The sequence below is a fragment of the Gossypium arboreum genome, chromosome 10 (assembly GCF_025698485.1).
Source record: "Gossypium arboreum isolate Shixiya-1 chromosome 10, ASM2569848v2, whole genome shotgun sequence".
Taxonomy (NCBI): Eukaryota; Viridiplantae; Streptophyta; class Magnoliopsida; order Malvales; family Malvaceae; genus Gossypium; species Gossypium arboreum.
Window position 1 is genome coordinate 94,189,883 of NC_069079.1, and position 14,894 is coordinate 94,204,776.

At 33.6% G+C, this 14,894-nt stretch overlaps 1 non-coding gene across 1 annotated transcript; it reads left to right on the forward strand.

The window, feature by feature from the left end:
• Nucleotides 1–12,261: 12,261 nt before the first annotated feature.
• LOC128283139 (small nucleolar RNA R71) lies at nucleotides 12,262–12,368 on the forward strand. Its single transcript, XR_008273480.1, has one exon. It is a non-coding gene; the product is annotated as a small nucleolar RNA R71 (small nucleolar RNA).
• Nucleotides 12,369–14,894: the final 2,526 nt, after the last annotated feature.

The following is a 14,894-nucleotide window of genomic DNA, read 5'->3' on the forward strand; positions in this document are numbered from 1 at the left end:
TTGAAGCCGTTCGACAACATCCGAGGTAAGTTTTCGAGTAATGGAGCTTAGATTATGATTCGATTAGATTATGTCTTAAGTAAATCGAAATCATGCTCTTTGTATGTGGCTATTGAGCCGAAATTTGTAAGTGTGATAAGTGTTTTGTGTTTGAGCTTTAGTAATGAAAATGAAATATGGATGTGTCATGATTTATTGATACATGTGCATGGTTATTCGAATGATATACGGGCTAAGTCCCGAAGGCTTTTGTGCTAGGTGACTATAACCGGACTAAGATCCGAAGGCATTCGTATGAAGTTGCTATATCCGGCTAAGACCAAGGCATTTGTGCTAGCGATTATATCCGGGCTAAAACCCGAAGGTATTTGTGCTAGCGATTATATCCGGGCTAAAACCCGAAGGCATTTATGCTAGTGACCACATCCGGGCTAAGACCCAAAGGCCTTGTGCAAGTAGTTATATCCGGCTAAATCCCGAGGATTTCTTGAGTTTGGGAATGAGCGATCTGCTGTAATAATTTCAATTAATACGCTCGTAAAATCTCAACAACGAGGTATGTGTTGTACATGCATTGGATTAATTGATTCCTCTTAAATAGCATTCGCTCAGTCGATTAAGGAGCTTCCGGTTTTTGGTTATGTTGATCCCTTATGTATGAATATAAGGGTTGGAAATGTGAAGTAGGACTGATTTGTTGAGAATATATGTGTATATGAAATTATCCGTTTAGTTATATAAATGCTATACTTCAGTTGAGCCTAATTCCATTGCTCAAAACTTACTAAACATTAAATGCTTACTCCGTTTCTTTGAATCTCTGTTTTATAGATTTTGGTTCGTCAGCTATCGGACTCGGGAGTGTAGAAGTTGAAGTCGCCCACACTATCAAAGCCCCTTTTGGTACACTTTTGGTTGAACTTTGAAATGGCATGTATAGGACTACCCGTTTTGTTGTTGGTCATTGACCCTTTGGTTTTGTATAAATTTGGATAGCCATGCGAAAATGGCTTATATACACTTTGAGCTTAGTATTATAATCGTCTTGTATGATGTTCATTAAGAGGTATGGAAATGTTTGGGAAGGATTAGCCATTGGAATGGTTAATCATGATCATATTTTGTGCTATTTATGCAAAAGGGCTAGTTGAATCATGGAAACCATGTAATAGGTAAAGTCTACCTTAAAAATAGATGCTGATAGCAGCAGTGACGTGAATGTGAAAAATCACTAAAAATAGTAGGAATGGAATTAAATAGTGAATAAATTATGTAATCGAACCTTGATGAATCTATTTTCATAGGAAAGTAACGAAACGATCATATGAATAGTATATTATGAGATATTTAAGTTTTCGTGGGACAGGGCCAGAACGGTTTCTTGATTCCGTGTTCCGACTTTGGAAACTCTTCATAAATTAACCAGAGATAATTAGAAGTCATGCCTTATATGTATAGATTCCTTTTTGAGTCTAGTTTCATTAGAAACAAACGTCAGTATTGAAGCCCTGTACAGGGAGATATCCAAGTCATAATGCGCAAAGGTCAGTATAGTCAGATCCTGAAATAGGGGAGACTTTAACTAATAAACTGTACTAATTGGCTCGACCAAAAATCCGAGAAAAAAATTTGTAGATGGATATATGAGTCTAGCTTCAGGAAAAATTTACAAAACTGGTTTTCGAGTTTTGAAACTCAAGATATGATTTTTAAGGCGACAGTGACATAGTAACCAGCTTGTCTGGAAAATTTTCAAATGGACTGTGAAAATAAGTGGATTAAGCCCGTTAACCCCTCGTGTCCGACTCCGGCAATGGTCTCGGGTACGGGGTGTTACACAAAGAGCACTCAGTTTAAATAGAGATGAAATAAAAACCATATAACAATCTAAATGGTCCCTCTTTGTCCAATTTCTACCTTTTGTTGTTCACTTTTTCTTAGTGAAACTCAACTTGGAAAACCTTTTGGTGTAAGGAAATAAAAAGGTTATGTTTGTGCTATAACATGAATGGGGGGCATCATCTCTCCTTTCTTTTTTTATCTTCTGCAACAATGTTAGGTAACTTTTTCAAGTTCTGAATCAGTTGATCCACATTTAACATATACCTATAAATGTAAAAAGCTTGAAAGTAGTGGATCTTGATTGCAATTTTAGGACTATACTTGTCATCTTAATTAATTACTCTTTTTTTTTTTAATTTCCTTTTAAATTAAAACAGAAACAAATCAAGAAGATGATTACGAATGGATCTATCTCTCATCACATGAACTGGATGTCTCATGTATTTATTAATTATTGAAGTTGTTTAAGCATCACAAAGATGAGCAAACGGAATCAAATTAAGCTAGTAGGCAATAAAGGGTCACATGATGTGATCTTAGATTGCTGGTTTTCCTAATGACAACTGTATAAGATTAGCTGAACAACAACAGGCCTCTATTATACTATTTTTTTTGTTCTCTGGTTTAAAATATATAGAGAGATTAGATAGAAGTTATATATTTTTGTTTTTGAGTTTAATTTGTTTAATCCACACTGTACCATATCAAACAACTTTGGTTCGTGGTGCATATCTTAATTAGTTTTTTGCTTGGTGTTGTTGGCATGAGACTAGCACATGAGAGGAGATATATGAATAAAAAAAACGTACATATCTAAGAATTCTTTTGTGTTTAACCGTCTTGCAATGACAAATTTTGCAGTGGATATACGTTTGATGATTCGATGTCTGAATTTCCATGCAAAAAGAAAACATTTTTGTTGGCTAAGGAATCGACAAAAAAATGGGGTTTCTGCAGATTTGCTCTCTCTCTCTCTCTCTAATATTTTTTCAACAAGTTAACTAAATATAGAAATTGGGTTTTCTCCATGCAAAAAACCTGCTAATATTGTGGATTGGGTTCTGCAAGTTATTAACTTTGACTCTTAATTTTAATGGAGTTATAATTTGTTTTTGTTTGAAGTTATGGAATTATAATAAGTTGAACAATTGTTAAAAATTAGATCATCCTAATTGAACAAAATAAATTCCTTAGCTGTTTATAAGTTTGATGAGAAAAAACTTTGAGAGTTGTGAGAAAAAACTTTGAGAGTTGTACGAACAATTTTATAACATTCAATAAATAATGCATGGGGAACAGTAAAAGTCCGCTTCAGCATTTTCAATATCTTTTTCTCTCTAATTCATATATATTTATTAAATAATTATTTGTTACAGATTGAAATTTTTATTCTATAACCAAAATTGACATTTTTCATTTATCCTTAAATTATATTTTAAAAAAGAAATAAAATATTATATATGAATGTTATGAATATTATATATAAAACAAATTGCAATTTGTCACCTTAAAAGAAATAAATAATATGAATATTATATATAAAGTAGTAGCTTTATGTATATATATAAAAGATTTAATCTATTATTTGATATTTGCTTTTAATTTTAATATCCAATTTAGTATTGGAGTTCGGTTTTAATATTCATTTCAATATTTAAGTTTTATTTTGTCTTAATTAAGTATTTGAGTTTGATTTCAATATTTAGTAAAATAAAAGTTTTCATAAAATGATAAAATAAAGAAAGAAAAGAAATTTAATGGGCGACAAGTTTGATATAAAGTGATAAAACTCATGTGGCTTCCCCTTCCTTTAGGATCAATTTATTGGGTTCCACTTTCAAACAAAGAAAACAAAACATGATACATGACACACAAGGCAAATATTGGAGGAGTCAATAAAATTGACTAGTTTGGCTTTGCTTGGATTTCTTTCCTATACCACATGCTTACAGTCATACCTTGCTCAACACAACTCCATATGTATTACCTATAGAATTTTTCTATAAGCAAAATAAGTATGTTATAAAAATATTAAAAAATACATTATATACTAAATCATATATATTGGATTTTGAAGTTCAATCAATGATTACAATTGGTTCATTCAATGATGACTACATGTAAAATGTTATAAGTGATTTAACAATTGTAAGTGAAGGAGTATAAGTATTGAGTTATGTTTCTTAGTTATTAAAAGTTGTGCCTCTTAAACTTATTTGAATAATTATATCTATTGTTAAAAGATGTGAGTATTCAAATAAACATTTATTTGGATAATTGTATTTATATAAATAAACATGAAATTTTTTGAAAATAAGATCGAATTTCAGTTGCAACAAACTTTGAAACTTTGAAAATGATATTATTATTATACACTACTAAATGCTTGATAAATTATTTACTTATACATAAGCAAATATATTTTTAAATAGACTTAGCCTATTTATTAATATGTATTGTTCATTTTTCTTTGATAGTTTGTTATTGCTTCCTCTTCTTATTTGGCTTGTTTGATTGCTTCCTCACCTAGAGTTGAGCATCTTGTATTCACTGAATCACTGTAAGTTCTTTGGCAATTAAATTCTTTGATTTTGTTTTACGGTTATTGAAATTAGTATTGGAGAAATGTGACCCTTTTACTATGATTTGAAGATATGTAACACTTTAATATCTTGCAGTAATGGCTCGTCTGCCTTTAATAGTACAAAATGAGAGGCGTAAAAGAATTGGTCTTGCTATTACAATATGGTTGCAAATGTGTACAGTTGCGAGTTGGTTCTTAGTTGCATTGGGTGCCATTCATAGCCTACATACTTATAGGCCAAGAGTTAGATCCTATATTTTAGATTTTTATACAAAACGAGATTATATAAAAAGACTTGTTTATGCTAGTGACGAGACGTGTATTGAACAAGTTAGGATGAATAGAACTACCTTTTTTAAACTATGTGAGATGTTACAAACTTTAGGGGAATTGAAGTCGTCAAGGAACATGCTTGTTGATGAGCAAATGGCAATGTTTTTACATATCATTTCTCATCACCTTAAAAATCGAGTTATCAAGCATCACTTTAATAGGTCCGGGAAAGCTGTTAGCGATCATTTCACAATGTTTTAAATCTGTCATACGCTTACAAGATGTGTTATTTAAAAGGCGAGCCAATTACGCCTAATTCTCTGCACCCAAGGTGGAAATGGTTTAAGGTATCAGAGTGAGTTCTATATATAGCTCGTATATAATTTAGTACATTTGGGTTTAAATATAGTATTCTAACTTGAGATTTTATACATGTGATGTAGAATTGCTTAGGTGCTTTAGATGGAACCCACATCAAGATTAGGGTTCCAACAGTTGATAAACCTAGATATCGAACGCGAAAGGGTGACATAGCAACAAATATGTTAGGTGTTTGTACACCTGATATGCAATTTGTTTATGTTCTTCCTGGTTGGGAAGGTTCTGTTGCTGATGGACGAGTTCTTCGAGATGCCATTAGTAGGAGACATGGACTAAAAGTTCCTCATGGTAAATTGCAAAAATTAGAGGAATTTGAATTAATTTTTAAGATCATACTTTTTTGGGAAATTAACCATGACAAATAGTTTCTTTTTATAGGTTGTTATTATCTTGTTGATGCTGGATACACAAATTGTGAGGGATTTCTTGCTCCTTTTAGAGGACAAAGATATCATTTGAATGAGTGGCGTCAGGGTTACCAACCAAGTACTCCAAAAGAATTTTTCAATATGAAACATGCTTCAGCGCGTAATGTTATTGAAAGATGTTTTGGGTTATTAAAACTTAGATGGGGAATACTTAGGAGTCCATCATTTTATCCTGTAAGGGTGCACAATAGAATTATTATTGCATGTTTTTTGCTCCATAATTTTATTCGAACCTATATGAGTCTTGATCCTATTGAAGAGGAGTTGGGAGAAGGATTGCCTAGTAATGTGATAGATGACAATGAACCGAATATCATAAATATTCATCCGTCGGATGCATGGGCTACTTGGAGGATGGAACTAGCCAACCAAATGTTCGATGAATGGCAAGCATCTAGAAATTAGTTAGGTTTAGGGTAAAAATAGTAAATGTTTAAGTTGTTTATGTTATTTCATATATCTAGTTTATGAAACTTTGATGATGTTTGAATTTTTTTTTTGTATTGTACTAGACTTGTTGAATGATAATTTATTTTCTTTTGATTCATCATGTGTTATAATTTAATAAAGTGTTGACCTTTTGATGCATAATATTGAACTTAATTTTCATTTGCGTTTTTTCTTAAGATAGTTATGTCAGGTTTTTCCCAATCAAGTGTTTCTTCCCAGAGTTCTCGAGGAACCAAAAGAAAATGGGTTCCAGAAGAAGATGCTGCGTTGGTTGCTTGTATGGTCGACTTGCACAATGCTGGAACCTTTAATGCGGATACGGGATTCAAAGTCGGCTATTTAAATGAGTTAGAAAAGATGATAGAAAAAGTTTTACCCAATGCCATGTTGAAGGCTAAACCTAATCTTGAATCGAGGATTAGGACATTGAAAAGGGATTGGTCAATTGTTTATGACATGCTTAGTGGAAAAAACAATAGCGGATTTGGTTGGGATGAGCATAGGCAGCTTGTTGTTGCTGAAGATGCGGTGTGGAACTCATATATAAGTGTAAGAATTATTTCAAGTCTTTATTATCTTATTTTAACAAAACTTATATCTAATATGAATTTCTAATTTTTATAGAGTCATAAAGAAGCAGCTCAATTCAGACATCGGAGTTTCCCTTATTATGACCAACTTACTGCCATCTACGCAAAAGATTGAGCCACTGGAAAAGATGCTCAAACAGCTGCTGATATTATTGAAGAAATAAATGTTGAAGATGTAGCTGCTACAAATTCTCATGAAGAAAGAAACGATTTCCATGGATCCGAAGCTGATGTTTCTTTAGATGACATGGATCTTTCAGCTACACAACCTCAACCAGAACCGCAACTAGCTAGAAACCAAGGTGATTCTACATTTTCAAAGAAGAAAAAAAAGATTTCTGATGCAAGTGATTTTTCTACTTCATTTAATGATACTGCCGCTTTATTGGCGGAAAATATACGGGCCGTTGGCCTTGAAATCAGTAAGAGTATTGCATCCGAAGTGGTAATTCAACAAAAGTCAGAAATGACCATTCAAGAAAGTGCTCTGAAATTATATCCAACATTATGTGAAGTGGAAGGTTTAACTGAGGATGAACGCTATCGAGCATTGAGCAAAATTCCAGATCATCCAACGCAAATGCTCATTTTTTTTAGTTTACCTTCTGCTGTGCGATTGGAATGGGTCAGAAGATTTCTTGCTGACCATTAAAAATCATGGTTGTGTTGATATTTTGGTAACTTTTTGTGTTTGTAATATTTGGATGGTATAATGACATGATAGAATGTCATTACAATGATGTAACTTTTTGATGTTGTAAAATTATAAAACATATGGATTATGACATATATACTATTGAAATCATGTAACTTTTTGTTAATATATGAATATTATGCTTGAATGTGAAATATAATTTTCAAGTTATTTATTACTTTTTAGCAATGAGTTATTTATTGCTTCTAATATTTAATTATTTTTATTATAGAATAATTAAATTATTTGTTTCAAGAATGATATTTTAACACATTAAATATGTATTGCGTTTAAAAATAATAAAATAGATGATATATATTTTATAGTATTATATATTTTGATTTTTAATTCATATAATAATAATTATATTAAGAATGTTATTAAATTATATTTTTATTAAATTATTTTCAATAATAATCTTATTAAAATTTAATAACAATAACAATAATCATCTATTTTAAAAAAATTTCATTAAGGGTATTCGGTCATTTTAGTTTTTTCCTTATGCTATTACAACATCATTCCATTCAACCAAACACAAGAATACTATTACAGTTCTATTCCATTCCATTCAACCAAACAGTTGAATTACTTATTACAGCTCTATTCAATTACAGTCCTATTCCATTACAGCCAACCAAACGTAATGTAAGTTGTTTCACATTGCCTTGATTCATTTGACTTGATCTGTAGAAATCCCTAAGTTATATTATTATCCCTCTCGAGACTAACGTCTAACCCTAGGTTGAATAATTGAAATCTCTTTCTAATTAACTCCCTAGGGTTGCATTAACTCGATTTATGGACCCCCCTTATTAGGTTTCACCCTAATCCGGCAAAACCTTGTCACCCTATCTTTAGGCGTGCAATCAACTCCACTTAATTATGACAAATGTACTCTTAGACAGTGTCTATTCCTCCTCTGAATAAGAGCTTAACTTGAATCAATATCCTGGAATATCAAAATAAGAATTAAGAACACATAATTAAGAACAAGTCAAATATTTATCATACAATTCAGATAATAATAACAAGATCAGTCTTAGGTTTCATTCCCCTAAGGTATTTAGGGGTTTTAGTTCATAACTAAAATGGTAAACATCTCAGAAGAATAATGAATACAAAACATAAAGAAAGAAACCCAAAACTTTTGAAGGGAAATTGAGGGGAGATCTTTAGTCTTGATGATGAATCCAGCTTCTGAGGTGGATCAATCGGCTTTCCTTGAGCACTTCCCTACTTCCTTCTCCGTGTCTATCTTTTTCCTCCTCCTCTAGGGTGTATTTATAGGCTTTAGAATGCCTAAGAACCCTCAAAATTGGACTTTTCCGAATTGGACTCAATTTGGGCTCGATAGGGACACGTACGTGTATAATTACTTTAGGCCGTGGTCAAGCCTGTTAAATAGGCACGAGCGTGTGGTCCACTCTTGTGAGTCGTGCTTCGATTCTGCCAAATTGACACGGCCGTGTGGTCTGCCCGTATGAGGAGGTTCAGGCTGTGTTAATTTCATACGTTGGCTTATTTTCTCCGTTTTTGGCCCGTTTCTCGTTCCTTTCACTCTCTTATGCTCACCTAAGTATAAAATATGAAATTAAGGCATTAGGAGCATCGAATTCACCAATTTTAAGGAAAAATCATCCATAAAATATGCTAAGCATGGGAGAGAAATATTTATAAATTACGGTTTATCACTTACCTCTCTATTGAATGGTTATGGTGGTTCGAGGAGTTTATACTCCTCCTTCCTGCTGTGAATCTCATCAAAATAAGGTTTGAGGCAGGTATTGTTTACCTTAAAAGTGTTGAACTTGGGATGACTTACCTCGACTGTAGTGAATGGAAAAATGCTAAGTACCGTAAGAGGGATTTCTTCATTCGGTTTGGCAGTGACAATGTGAGGATCTGCTGCATCTAATAAAACTTTATCTCCAACCTTAAGTTGATTTGGAAAGGTATTGAGCTTGTTCTGGCATAGTGATAAACCGTAATTTATACATATTTTTCCCTCATGTTTAACGCATTTTATGGATGATTTTCCATTAAAATTGGTGAATTCGATGCTCCTAATGCTTTAATTTCATGTTTTACACTTAGAAGAGCATAGGAGAGTGAAAGGAACAAGAAACGGGCCAAAAACAAAGAAAATGGGCCAAAGTACGAAATAAACACGGCCTGGACCTCCTCACACTGGCAGACCACACGGCCGTGTCAATTTGGCAGGCTCGAGCACGGCCTGAAGTAATCACATACGGGTGTGTCACACAGGCGTGTCCCTACTGAGCCCAAGTTGAGTCCAATTCAGAAAAGGCTAATTTTGAAGGCTCTTAGGCATTCCAAAGCCTATAAATACACCTTAAAGAAGGAAGAAAAGAGGACAAAGAGGAGGGGAGTAAGGAATTACTCCAAAGAAGTCGATTGATCCATCTCAGAAGTCAGATTCATCATCAAGACTGAAGACCTCTCATCAATTTCCTTTCAGGAGTTTTGGGTTTTCTTTATGTTTTGTATTCTTTATCATTCTGAGATGTTTTCTTATTTAGTTATGAACTAAATCCCCTAAATACCTAAGGGGAATGAAACCTAAGACGAATCTTGTTATTATTTTCTGAATTGTATGATAAATATTTGACTTGTTCTTAATTATGTGTTCTTAATTCTTGTTTTGATATCCTAGGATATCGATTCAAGATAAGCTCTTATTCAGAGGAGGAATAGACCCTGTTTAAGAGTACATTTGTCATAATTAAGCGGATTTGATTGCGCGCCTAGACATAGGGTGATAAGATTTTCCCAGATTAGGGTGAAACCTAATAAGGGGATCCATAGATCGAGTTAATACAACACTAGAGTGTTAATTAGAGAGAAGTCTCGTTTATTAAATCTAGGGATTAGACGTTATTAGTCTTGAATAGGGATAATAACATAATTTAGGGATCTCTACGAAACAAGTTAAATGAATAAATCGTCCGATTCGGAGCCAGAATAACAGGTACAGTCTAGTGGATTTTTCCTTAGGTATTGCCTTCATTCAATCGATTTTCCCAAAAGAAATTTCCAATTCTATTCTCTGTGAGTTATTAGTTTAGATAATTAGTTAGTTAAAACAAAAAACCTCTTTATTCTTGGGCTAGATAATAAAAAGACGGTCATTACTAGTACTTTTAGTTCCTTTGGGTTCGACAATCCGGTCTTGTTAAAACTATACTACTGTTCGATAGGTACACTTGCCTACATTACGATAATAGTCAGTTTCAAGAATGAGTAATTATAAATATTTAAAACCTATCACGAATCACGCGATCACGTAGTTTTGGTTTATCGTGTGTTCTCAATTTATGTGTCTGCCATTCATCTAGCTCCTCGATTTTTAACCTTCATTCTTCATGAATAGGTCCTCTACTATTGCTTGAAAATGGCTTATGTACTTCCTTCAAACTCATTTCCTGCATAGTAGGTTGCACCATATTATCAGTTTTAGTAGAATGGTTTAGACAATCACCTTCAATTTTCGATGTGTTGCCAGAATTGCGAGCTTGAAAGGATATTGTTTCGTCTCCCACACGAAGTGTGAGCTTACCTGTGCCAACATCAATAATCATTCTAGCAGTTGCTAAAAAGAGCCTTCCCAAAATTAAAGGAATGTTACTATCCTCTTCTATGTCTAAAACAACAAAATCAACTGGGAATATAAATTTGTCAATTTTAACGAGTACGTCTTCAATGATACCCTTAGGAAATCTGATAGATTTATCTACTAATTGAATGCTCATCCTAGTTTGTTTGGGTTTCCCTAGACCTAGTTGCTTAAACAATTTGTAAGGCATAACATTAATACTAGCCCCTAGATCAGCCAACACATTATTAACATCTAAACTACCAATTAAACAAGGAATCGTAAAACTCCCTGGATCTTTTAGTTTGTTGGGTAGCTTATTCTGAAGAATGGCTAAGCAAACTGCGTTCAACTCCACATGTGACCTTTCATCTAACTTTCGTTTATTTGCTAGAAGCTCCTTTAAAAATTTGACTGCTTTTGGCATCTGCGAAAGGGCTTCAATAAATGGTAAGTTAATATGTAGGTTCTTTAAAAGTTTAAAGAATTTACCAAATTGTTTGTCTGATCGGTCTTTCCTTGTCATATTGGGGTATGGAACATGAGGTTTATAATCTGTACTTACTAGCTTTGGGTCATTTTGGTCTACCTCACCTTTACCTTTGCTTATCTCAGTTTTTTGCCTTTGTTCTGGTTCAGGTGTGACTAACCCTTCTTCATCTTGACTAGTAATCAAGTTGAGTTGCTCCATTGGGTTAGATTCTGTGTTTCTTGGCAAGCTAACTTGTGGTCATTCAGAAATCAACTTGGCAAGATTTCCAATCTGAGTTTCGAGCCCTTGGATCGATGCTTATTGATTCTTAAGTGCGGTCTCGGTATTCTGTAAATGAGTTTCTGACACCGATATAAACTTTGAGAGCAACTCTTCAAGGTTCGACTTCTTTTCGTGTTGGTAGGGTGGTTGTTGGTAGCCTGGAGGTGGTCTTTGATTTCCTTGGCCTCCCCATAAAATATTTGGGTGGTTCCTCCAACCTGCATTGTAAGTATTGCTATAAGGATTGTTTTGAGATCAATAATTGTTACCCATGTAATTCAACTGCTCGTTCTCCATGTTGTGGCCGTAAGGTGGGTATTCTAAATTGCTCGATCCACCTCTATTTGCTTCACATTGCATTACTAGGTAAACCTATGAAGAACTAAGAAAACCATCAATTTTCTTATTCAAGAGTTCTACCTGATTAGAGACCATGGTGACCAAATCGACGTTATAAACATTGACTGTTTTCGTTGGCTTTGTCCTCATGACTTGACACTGATAGTTATTCAGTGACATCTCCTCAATAAATTCGTAAGCTACCTCAGGTGTCTTATTATTGATAGTCCCTCCAACGACTGCATCAATCATCTACCGAGTCGAAGGATTCAGGCCATTATGGAACGTTTGAACCTGTAGCCAAAGTGCTAACCCATGGTGGGGGCACCTTCTCAAAATGTCCTTGTATCTCTCCCATGCATCGTAGAGTGTTTCTAGATCCATCTGTACAAAAGAAGAAATATCATTACGTAATTTGGGTGTTTTAGCCGGTGGAAAGTATTTTAATACAAATTTTTCGGTTATTTGTTCTTAAGTAGTGATTGACCCTTGTGGTAACGAGTTCAACCATTATTTAGCCTTATTCCTTAATGAAAAGGGAAACAACCGAAGACATATGTCATCATAAAAAATGCCATTGATTTTAAATGTATTGCAAAATTCTAGGAAATTTGCCAACTGAGCGTTGGGATCCTCGTCCTGCAAACTATCAAACTGAACAAATTGTTGTATCATTTGAATTGTGTTAGGTTTCAGTTCAAAATTATTTGCAAAAATAGCAAGTCTAACTATACTTGACTCAGTTCCTGTTAAATTAGGTTTAGCATAATCATACATAGTGCGCGGAGCAGGATTTTGATTAACAGCAATTGCAGGAGGTAGCGGATTTTCTTGGTTTTCAGCCATCTCCTCGGTTGTGGTTTGAATATTGTCCTCTTGCTCGTTCTTTGTGTATCTTAAGCTTCGCCTTATTTCTCTTTGGTTTCTGTGAACTATGCGATCGATCTCACTATCAAAAAGTAATGGTCCTGACTAGTTTCTTCTAGTCATAAACTATAAAAACCTGCCAGAAAAAGGGAAAAAGAAGAATTAGTAATAAAAATTAGAGTAAAATTTAAATTGTAGAAAAATTAAATAGCTAAAGTAATAAAAAATCGAGTTTTCCTAATATCTTAGTTCCTCAGCAACGACACCAAAAACTTGGTACGTGATATTCGTGACAGGTTTTAAATATTTATAATGAATCATTCTTGAAACTAACTATTATCACGATGAAGGCAAGTGTACCTATTGAATAGTAGTATAGCTTTAGGAAAACCGGATTATCGAACCCAAAGGAACTAAAAGTACTAGTATCAACTTTCTTTCTATGATCTAGCCTAAAAAATAAGAGGGTTTTGTTTTAACTAACTAATTAACTTATAAATTATAGTTTATCACCACCTTTGAGTCCCTCGTAGCATAGATTCGCCTAAGACTGGGGATTACCTATACAGATGAATAGATGGGTAAGTTATGAAACTCAATGTGTAATCCCATATCAAATAACCAAATAGTGAGCATATACAGTCTGGGCCTAAGCCCAATTCAGTAATGGTTCAATCTCAGTTACGGCCTTAGCCCATTACAGTATCAATATCAGTTTGGGCCTAAGCCTATCTTAGTGACAGTAACAATACAGATGTGCAATTGGGCTAAGGACTAAATTACAAAGAAATTAAAAGTATAAGGGCAAAATGGTAATTTTGGAAAAATATGATTTTGGGCTAAATTGAATGATTTATAAATTAAATTGAGTTAAATTTATCCCTATAGATCAAGTCAAACCTTGTATAGTGTCAGATCAGAGTAAAGAGAAAGTCTCGGATTAATCGCCTTAATATCTACGTATACTCGTCGAGGTAAGTTTGTGTAATTAAATCGTGTTTATATGTTTTAAATTGAATTATACATGTGTTATGAAATGTCATATCTATATACTAGTTGCATATCCAATAGTGTACAACGATTACTAAGCCCCGTTTGAACTTTAGGAATTCGTATGATACAAATGACATGCCATTAGGGTTTACATGATTCGAATACTAGTCCTAAGCATCCTACTGATGACTGAGGTCATGCATGTGTTGCAGATACTCCACAGTTCATGTGAGCAGCATCGTGTAGCTACGTGAGAGTATACTGATCTACAGCTCAAGTGAGCATACGATTCACAGCTTGTATGAGTAAACATGTACCGGATTTGATGAATTACAGTTATATGAGCTAGCACACTATGTGTGAGCTATCTCGGGTATCCAACGGTATTCTAAATAGTTCAACAGGCAATGTTTTGATATGAAATGATAAGAGTTCGATACGAATGATTACAGGTATACATATGAATTACATGGAAATGTTGTTACATGGTATATGGAAACTTGAATTGGTTGATACATGTATTTGGAACTTGACCAATTGTTGTATTAATCCAGGTTTATTGGTTTATATATGTGTTTACATGGCTAACATGGTTGGTGAATATGTGCTTAGGCATTTGGCTAAATTGTGTTTGGAAATGTTTGGTTTACTTACCTATTATATGACTAAATGGTAAGTTATATTCTATGTTATACGAACTTACTAAGCTTAAATTCTTACTCTGTGTTATTTTTTGTGTTTTATAGTGAATCAGAAGCTCGTTCGGGTTTGAAGCTTGTCGGAGCTATATCACACTATCCATCGGCTCTTTTGGTACTTTTAGATGTTTAATTTCGGTTATAATTGCATGTAAAGGTATTTTTGGCTAATGTTGGCCATGTGCTTTGATTGTTGAAATGGCCATTTTGCTTGGCTTGTGTTTTGACATTTTTGTTGGTGAAATGGTATATTTTGGTATGTAAATAAGTAGCCTTAAAATGGTTGATTGATAACTTAATATGGTTGAATGATGGAAGATTAAATAATAGATGAATATGCATAATATATATGGCTTATGACTTGTTGAGAATTGGTACTTTGTTT